The sequence below is a fragment of the Triticum urartu genome, chromosome 5 (genome assembly GCF_003073215.2).
Source record: "Triticum urartu cultivar G1812 chromosome 5, Tu2.1, whole genome shotgun sequence".
NCBI lineage: Eukaryota > Viridiplantae > Streptophyta > Magnoliopsida > Poales > Poaceae > Triticum > Triticum urartu.
The window spans coordinates 306,453,263-306,459,859 of record NC_053026.1 but is presented as its reverse complement, the minus strand read 5'-3'; the positions used below and the strand labels follow the sequence as shown (position 1 = coordinate 306,459,859).

At 37.2% G+C, this 6,597-nt stretch overlaps 1 pseudogene; it reads right to left on the bottom strand.

The window, feature by feature from the left end:
* Nucleotides 1-953: 953 nt before the first annotated feature.
* On the bottom strand, nt 954-2,160 carry LOC125507000 (annotated as a pseudogene).
* Nucleotides 2,161-6,597: the final 4,437 nt, after the last annotated feature.

The window sequence follows — 6,597 nt, the reverse complement described above, 5'->3', positions numbered from 1 at the left end:
CCATCTGCTCGTGGTCGGGCGCCTCTATCCTCCTATCCGGCTGCTATAGGTGAACAAAACGGGGTTATCTTCTCATCTCCTCCCCGACGGCTGTAGACAAGCAGAGAAACACATTCTTTCTATCTTCTTCTCTTGATTTTCTTGGAACGTTCGGATAATACTCATCGGCCAGGTCGAACAAAATTCTCGTGCAAGGTCGAACAAGATTGTTGGAATTCCTCTTGCTTTTTTAGAATAGCTTCAATTCGATGTGTGCATGCTCATGTGTGTCGATATGTGTGTGTGCGCTCGCGTGCTCTGCCGGCAGAGGCATGCACATCCTCATCCTCCCGTTGCAGTCCAGATTGGTGTGCAAGCATCCGTACAGATAAGAACATTGTTGTAAACTCTATTATATATTTCAGGGGAAGATTTCAGATGTTGATATTCGCCGACGCTCCCGCCTGGCTTGCCAGTGCCTGCCGTGCGGTCAATCTTGCTTGCGCCGTTTTTCTACGACACACGATTTGTGGATGAGATTGTTGGGAGCTGACACAGCCACACATGGTAGCAGGCGGGTAGCGTCTGCTCTGCTGCCACACATGGATTTCTTTCAGGAAATGTTTCTTCCTTCTAAACTTCATTTCTGCAATTTTGAAACTGGCCAATCCATGTATGTTTCTGCCAAAATTGCCCCAAAAAACACAAGTCCTACTATAGTCCCTATTCATCTTGAATTCTCCCACCAAGGTATCTATTCTGAACAGTTGTCAATGGTGCATAGGATACGCCAGTACAACACTGAAGACAAAATGAAAGAGCCAATGCATCTCTGAACATTGTGTAACACGTTTATCACTTTTGCCACACAAGGGCCTGGGTTTCTCATGCTTGCCTACTTCCATCATGAGTCATGGCAGACGAACACACTTGAGGAACAAGTTGCAACTAACGAGAGGTTAGCAACAAGTTCACTAGTAGGGGTTGCTGAAGTTCTTGAGGAGGTCCGGGATGTCGTGCGCGAGCATGTCGTCCACGGCCTGCACCATCTTGGGCGTGATCTTCTCAAACTTGTCGATGCTGTACCGAGTCAGCACCTGCTTCAAGTGCTCCACATCGAGGAAGTCGCCCGCCAGAAGGTGATACTCCCTCTGGACCTGTTTCCAATACATCTCAGGTGTCAATGGAGCGAGCACATTGTGCAGAAAAGAGGCAACTTATTAATCAAGATGCAAGCGTAGCTGAATATCATTTGGTTTCATCTTGGGACGCTATTTTGTATGGAAGTACCTTTGCAAACTCATCTTGTAAGTTGTCAACAAGTCGCTGTTGAGCCTTGGATTTCCCCATCATTGCAGGCATCTCCTTCTTCAGTTGGCCAATTATGTAAGCATGGATCTTCGCAGCTCAAGCACGCTTCACAAACTCATTGACCTACGCATGGAAATGGTGGACCAGTCAAATTGAAATTCTGCAGTCCATTCTCCAAAAGAGTTGGGTGAAAAAATCCACTCTCCAAAAGACATCCAAGAAATATTTTCAATAGGCGAAACAAAATATCGTTAGCCATTTTATCTCTCTTTGTTGTCATTATTTTAAACCGATACACACATAATTAGACTGGCCTGCTGCTGTTGTTGTTGATTGTCAGGTTGGCCATGCTCGATCTGACCAAGAGGAGCAGTAGTAGTAGGTACTGGTGCAAATTAGGGTGTGCGGTGAGGCGAGGAGAAGCCCGTGCACCATTGCCACTGGCCTCCTCTAGCTCCGCCGTAGGCTACTTCCTTGTTACTGCTAGTACAGAAAAGAATGAACTACAGGATGTCTCTGCCTCATGACCAAAGTGTATGCACTTTTCTGTAAACCACTTCCTTTCTTCTTGTAGACTCCTTCCTCTGAACCAAGTACTGCTATTCTTTCCTTTACATGATATGATAAGAAATGTGTGATGGTGAGAGGACGGAGGAAAAAGGACACACACTGGTATAGAGAAACCAAACTTGTGGCGAATAATTGTTTGATTATGTTTGCTAGTACGTAACAATATAGTAGTTCACACTTCAGGACGAGGTGGATTTGGACTTCAGCGGCAGTACAAAGAGCACTTCGGTAGCACGTGGCGAGCTCAGAAAAACTCGTCGCCGAACACAATGGCACGAGGAAGCCGAGCTTCTCTGCCATGGTGGTGCTCGTTCTTTTGGTCAAGCATCCATGCTCTTTAACAAATAAATTCAAATATACTAAATCACATGCATTCCTCTCCCTGTGTGCTTGTATTCTGTGTGTATTCATGCAAAAAAAGGTGGTTTTATTTTATTTTTGTGTATAAAAAGAAATAAGTTTAGATATAATAAATAAAAATGTTCAAGAATATGTAACATGATAGAAAATTTGGTGTACGAAATTGATATGCATAAAGAAAACTATCATATATTTCCTTTATGTGAAACTTTTTTTGGAAAAATTAACACAATCAACTCCTGGGAGTTTATATGTAAAACAAAACCACTTTAAGAAAAAAACAACAATTGAAAAGTTTACCACAAACACGACACAAATTTACGGAAAAACAAAATAAATTTTAACCCATTTAAATAAAATAAAAACAAGAAGTTCAAATAGAAACAATAATGAAATTGAAAGTTAATTAAAGAATATTTTTTCCTGTTTCTGAAAAACTAAAAATGAAGAAGTTCAAATTGAAAACCCAAGAAAGTCCAAATTAAAAAAAATATAAAAGTTCACTACTTATTAAAAAATGGATTTTCCCGTATCCAACAAAAAACCTTGAAGTTCAAATTTAGAAAATGGGATGGTTCAATGTCAAGTTTGAATTTTTTTCTTTTCAAATGACGAATTAAAAATCATTTCTAGTATACAAAAACTAAGAAGGTCAAACTTCAATAACAGATAAGTGCAAAGGCTTAAAACATGAAAAATTAATGATTCTAAAAAACCAGGAAGTTCAAAAATAATATAGAAAGTTGCGTGTTTTCAGCAGTTTTCCATCGGTATATCATTTTCTCAATTTCGATAAGCGGTTTGGGAGCTACGGGCAAAAAGAAGCACATAAAAAACAGAGTGAAGTTCAATCAGACATGTCGCAGAAGTTCAGGTTCTTCACGGAGTGCATGTCCTTCCGCGATGAAGGCAAACATCATGATCTCGCTATTTTCAAAATTACATGAAAATGACTGGGAACTACAGAAAACTTTATATATGAAAAAGTTTCACATTTTTGATAGCTATCCAATGGTATATCATTTGCCCCATTCCAACATAGTTTGCAAAAATTACAGCAAAAAATGTTTTTTACCATTTTTCATAATTGACTTAAAACCGTAAAGAATTGGGAGAAACATTATATACCAAAAAGTTTCGCTTTTTCTCAATCTTTCAGACGCCATATCATTTGATGCATTCTGACGGTCGGTTCAAAAATTAACTTGAAAATACAAAGAAGTTCGATATTGCAAAATTTTGATTAAAAATTAACTTAAAAAATTGAGCCAGAAGTTCAAATAGAAAATTGATGTCAGAATAAAAAATTGAGCTAGAAGTTCAATTCGTAAATATGAAGAAGTTTGATGTTTCTGAAAAACCTCTAATTTTCATATTCTAAAAAATACAGAATGAAGTTCAGTTAAAAAAAGTAGAGTGGTTCAATGTCTATAAAAAACTCAGATATTTTCACGTAACCAAGAGAAGTTCAGATTGATAACTGCGAGAAGGTCACGTACTACACGGTGTGCATTTTGTATTAAAAACGAATGAAAAACGCAAAGGCTGAAAGTTTTTTTACTAGAAGTTCAAGTGCCCGGCTCGAGAAAATTCAAAAATTCATGTGAGAGAGGTTGAACAAAAAATCTGTAACAGAAGTTCAAGGTGAAAACAGCGGAAAGTCCAACTAAGACACAGAATGCGTTTTAGATAAGAATATAAGAATAGAAAACAAAAGTCTTAAAATGTTTGTTGCAGGAAGTTCATGTGCTCCTCCTAGCATAGTTCAAAATTCATGTGTGAGACGTCCGTTGTTCATTTACATGTTGAAAAAAAGGCAAAATCAACGTTGTTTTGCCATTTTTAAAACTGCTCTCAAACGGCAATGAATTTGTAACACCTGTCTACCTGAAAATCTTGCTGCTATTCATAAGCTTTCCATCGGTATATTATGTGCCACATTTCAATGAATAATTTAAAATTTTCATGTATACCGTTTAAAACACGTTTTTATGTATTCAAAAAATTCTTATATGTTGAAAGATGTTCATAGCAAAAACAACGAGAAGTTTAAGTACTGCAAGAAATGCATTTCAGGTGGGAGTAGAAGTATAGAAAAATAAAAGCTTAAAAGGTTTCTTGAAAGAAGTTCAAGTGCTCTGTCCGAAGAAGTTAAAGAATTCTTGCGAGAGAGGTTCACCTTGTTCGATTTTTTCCATATAAAAATCCAATACAATTCTTTACTCAAAAATATAAAAAGGTGAAGTTCAAATTGAAATAACAGAGAAGTTCGGAGTTTATTAAAACATAGGATTTACCTTTTCAAAAAATAAAAAACACAATGCCATTTTTGGCACTTTTAAAAACAACTCATAAACGAAAAAAATGGTTGCTAGAAGTTCAAGTACTCGACGAGGAAAAGTTCAAAAAATTCTTGTGAGACAGGTTCACCGTGTATTTAGATGTCCAAAATACAAAAAAACATGTTGTTTTTTGTGTTTTAAAAAAAATTCTCTCGGACCAGAGAGAAGTTCAAAGTGATAACAACCGGAAGTTCAGTACTACATGGTGTGTATTTCATATAAGAAAAATACAATAGAGTGAAACAGAGTGAAGTTCAGATAGACATGCCCCAGAAGTTCAACTACTTCACGCAGTTCAAAAAACAACACGTTAAAAATAGAGTGAGGTTCAAACAAACATGCCCGAGAAGTTCAACTACTTCACGCAGTGCGTTGCCATTGACAATGAAGGCAGAAATCATGATCTTGTCATTTCTCTAATTTACTTCAAAACGACAGGAATATCATTTGTGTAAATTCAAGTCCTCGGTCGGAGAAAGTAAAAAAATATATTGTGAGAGAGGTTTGTACAAAAAGAATATCATTTGTGAAACACTGACGAAATGGATGAGAAAATTACAAACAAAAATACGTCACAAAAGTTCGACGTGAAAACAACACGAAGTTCGACTACTATAGTGAATGAATTTGAGATGAAAAACTTTTAAAATTGTCGCGAGTATGGAAAAATGATCAACACAGGAAAGTTGCATCTTTACAACAGCTTTCCATCGGTATATCACTTGCTCAATTCCGGTGAGTGGATGGAGATCTACGAGCAAAAAAAGCACGTGAAAAACATAGTGAAGTTCAAGTAGACATGTCGAGAAGTTTTGTATGAAGAAAAAACGATTTTCAAAACAGCTCTTAAACCGCTTACATTTTGCCAAAAATTTAACTTGGGTCATGATACTGGTGTCCATAGCTTTCCAACGATATATCGCAAGCCCCATTTGGGCAATGTTGGCGGAAGTTCAACCTAGCACTGGGAGAAGTTCAAGTCGAACAACTTCGGCAGTAAAATTGCAAAAAGTGCAATTTCATCATGAGCCGAGAACAAAATCCGCCGACGAGCGAGATTCCTATTTAAAACCAATATTTAGAAAAAACGTTTCTGGATTACACTAACATCATATAAAACACGACTAACAAGAATAATTCGCGGGGGAAGCCACGGTTGCGAAGATAGCCCGAAGGTCGGGTTCGTACACAGGGAAGTTTAGGCGCGTTACTCAGGCAGTTTAGGTTGTGATCAGAATATTATTCTGATCCCGTGATCAGAATAGTGTTTATGTGTGTGTATGTGTGTGTATGTATATATGTATATATATATATGTGTGTGTGCACGCGCGCGTGTATGACTACAATGTATAGAAAAAAGTTGATGAATTTTGACATTTGATCCAATGTATAGCAATTAGTATTTGCAAAAGTTGCATATTTTAATTTTAGTATATGTATGTATAGTACAATGGATTCTCTTAGTCATTTAATAAGGGATTTATGAAGAATGCCCCCATTATGGATATGCACAACTTGATCCATTTTTTCCTGATCTCATCTATATATATTCTTCTATATGTCACGTTGTGTGTCAAAGTATTGAAGAAATCCATTACTTCATCATTAGCCGGAAGTAACAGGCACATGATGCTATGAAGTGTCCAATCATTTTGATTTTCATGATGCTACGAGTCGGCTTAGGAGTTGGTTCAGTAAGTGTACAATCATTTTCATTACTCAACAAATTATTCAATAACAATTCAGCTTGATCAACAGTTCTTTCCCTGAAAACACAACCAGCACAACTATCCAGGTGGTCTCTGGAAGCATTGGTTAGTCCATTATAAAAGATATCAAGTATTTCATTTTTCTTGAGAGGATGATCAGGCAAAGCATTAAGTAATCAGAGAAGCCTCCCCCAAGCTTGTGGGAGACTCTCTTCTTCAATTTGCACAAAATTATATATTTCCCTTAAGGCAGCTTGTTTCTTATGAGAAGGGAAATATTTAGCAGAGAAGTAATAAATCATATCCTGGGGACTACGCACACAACT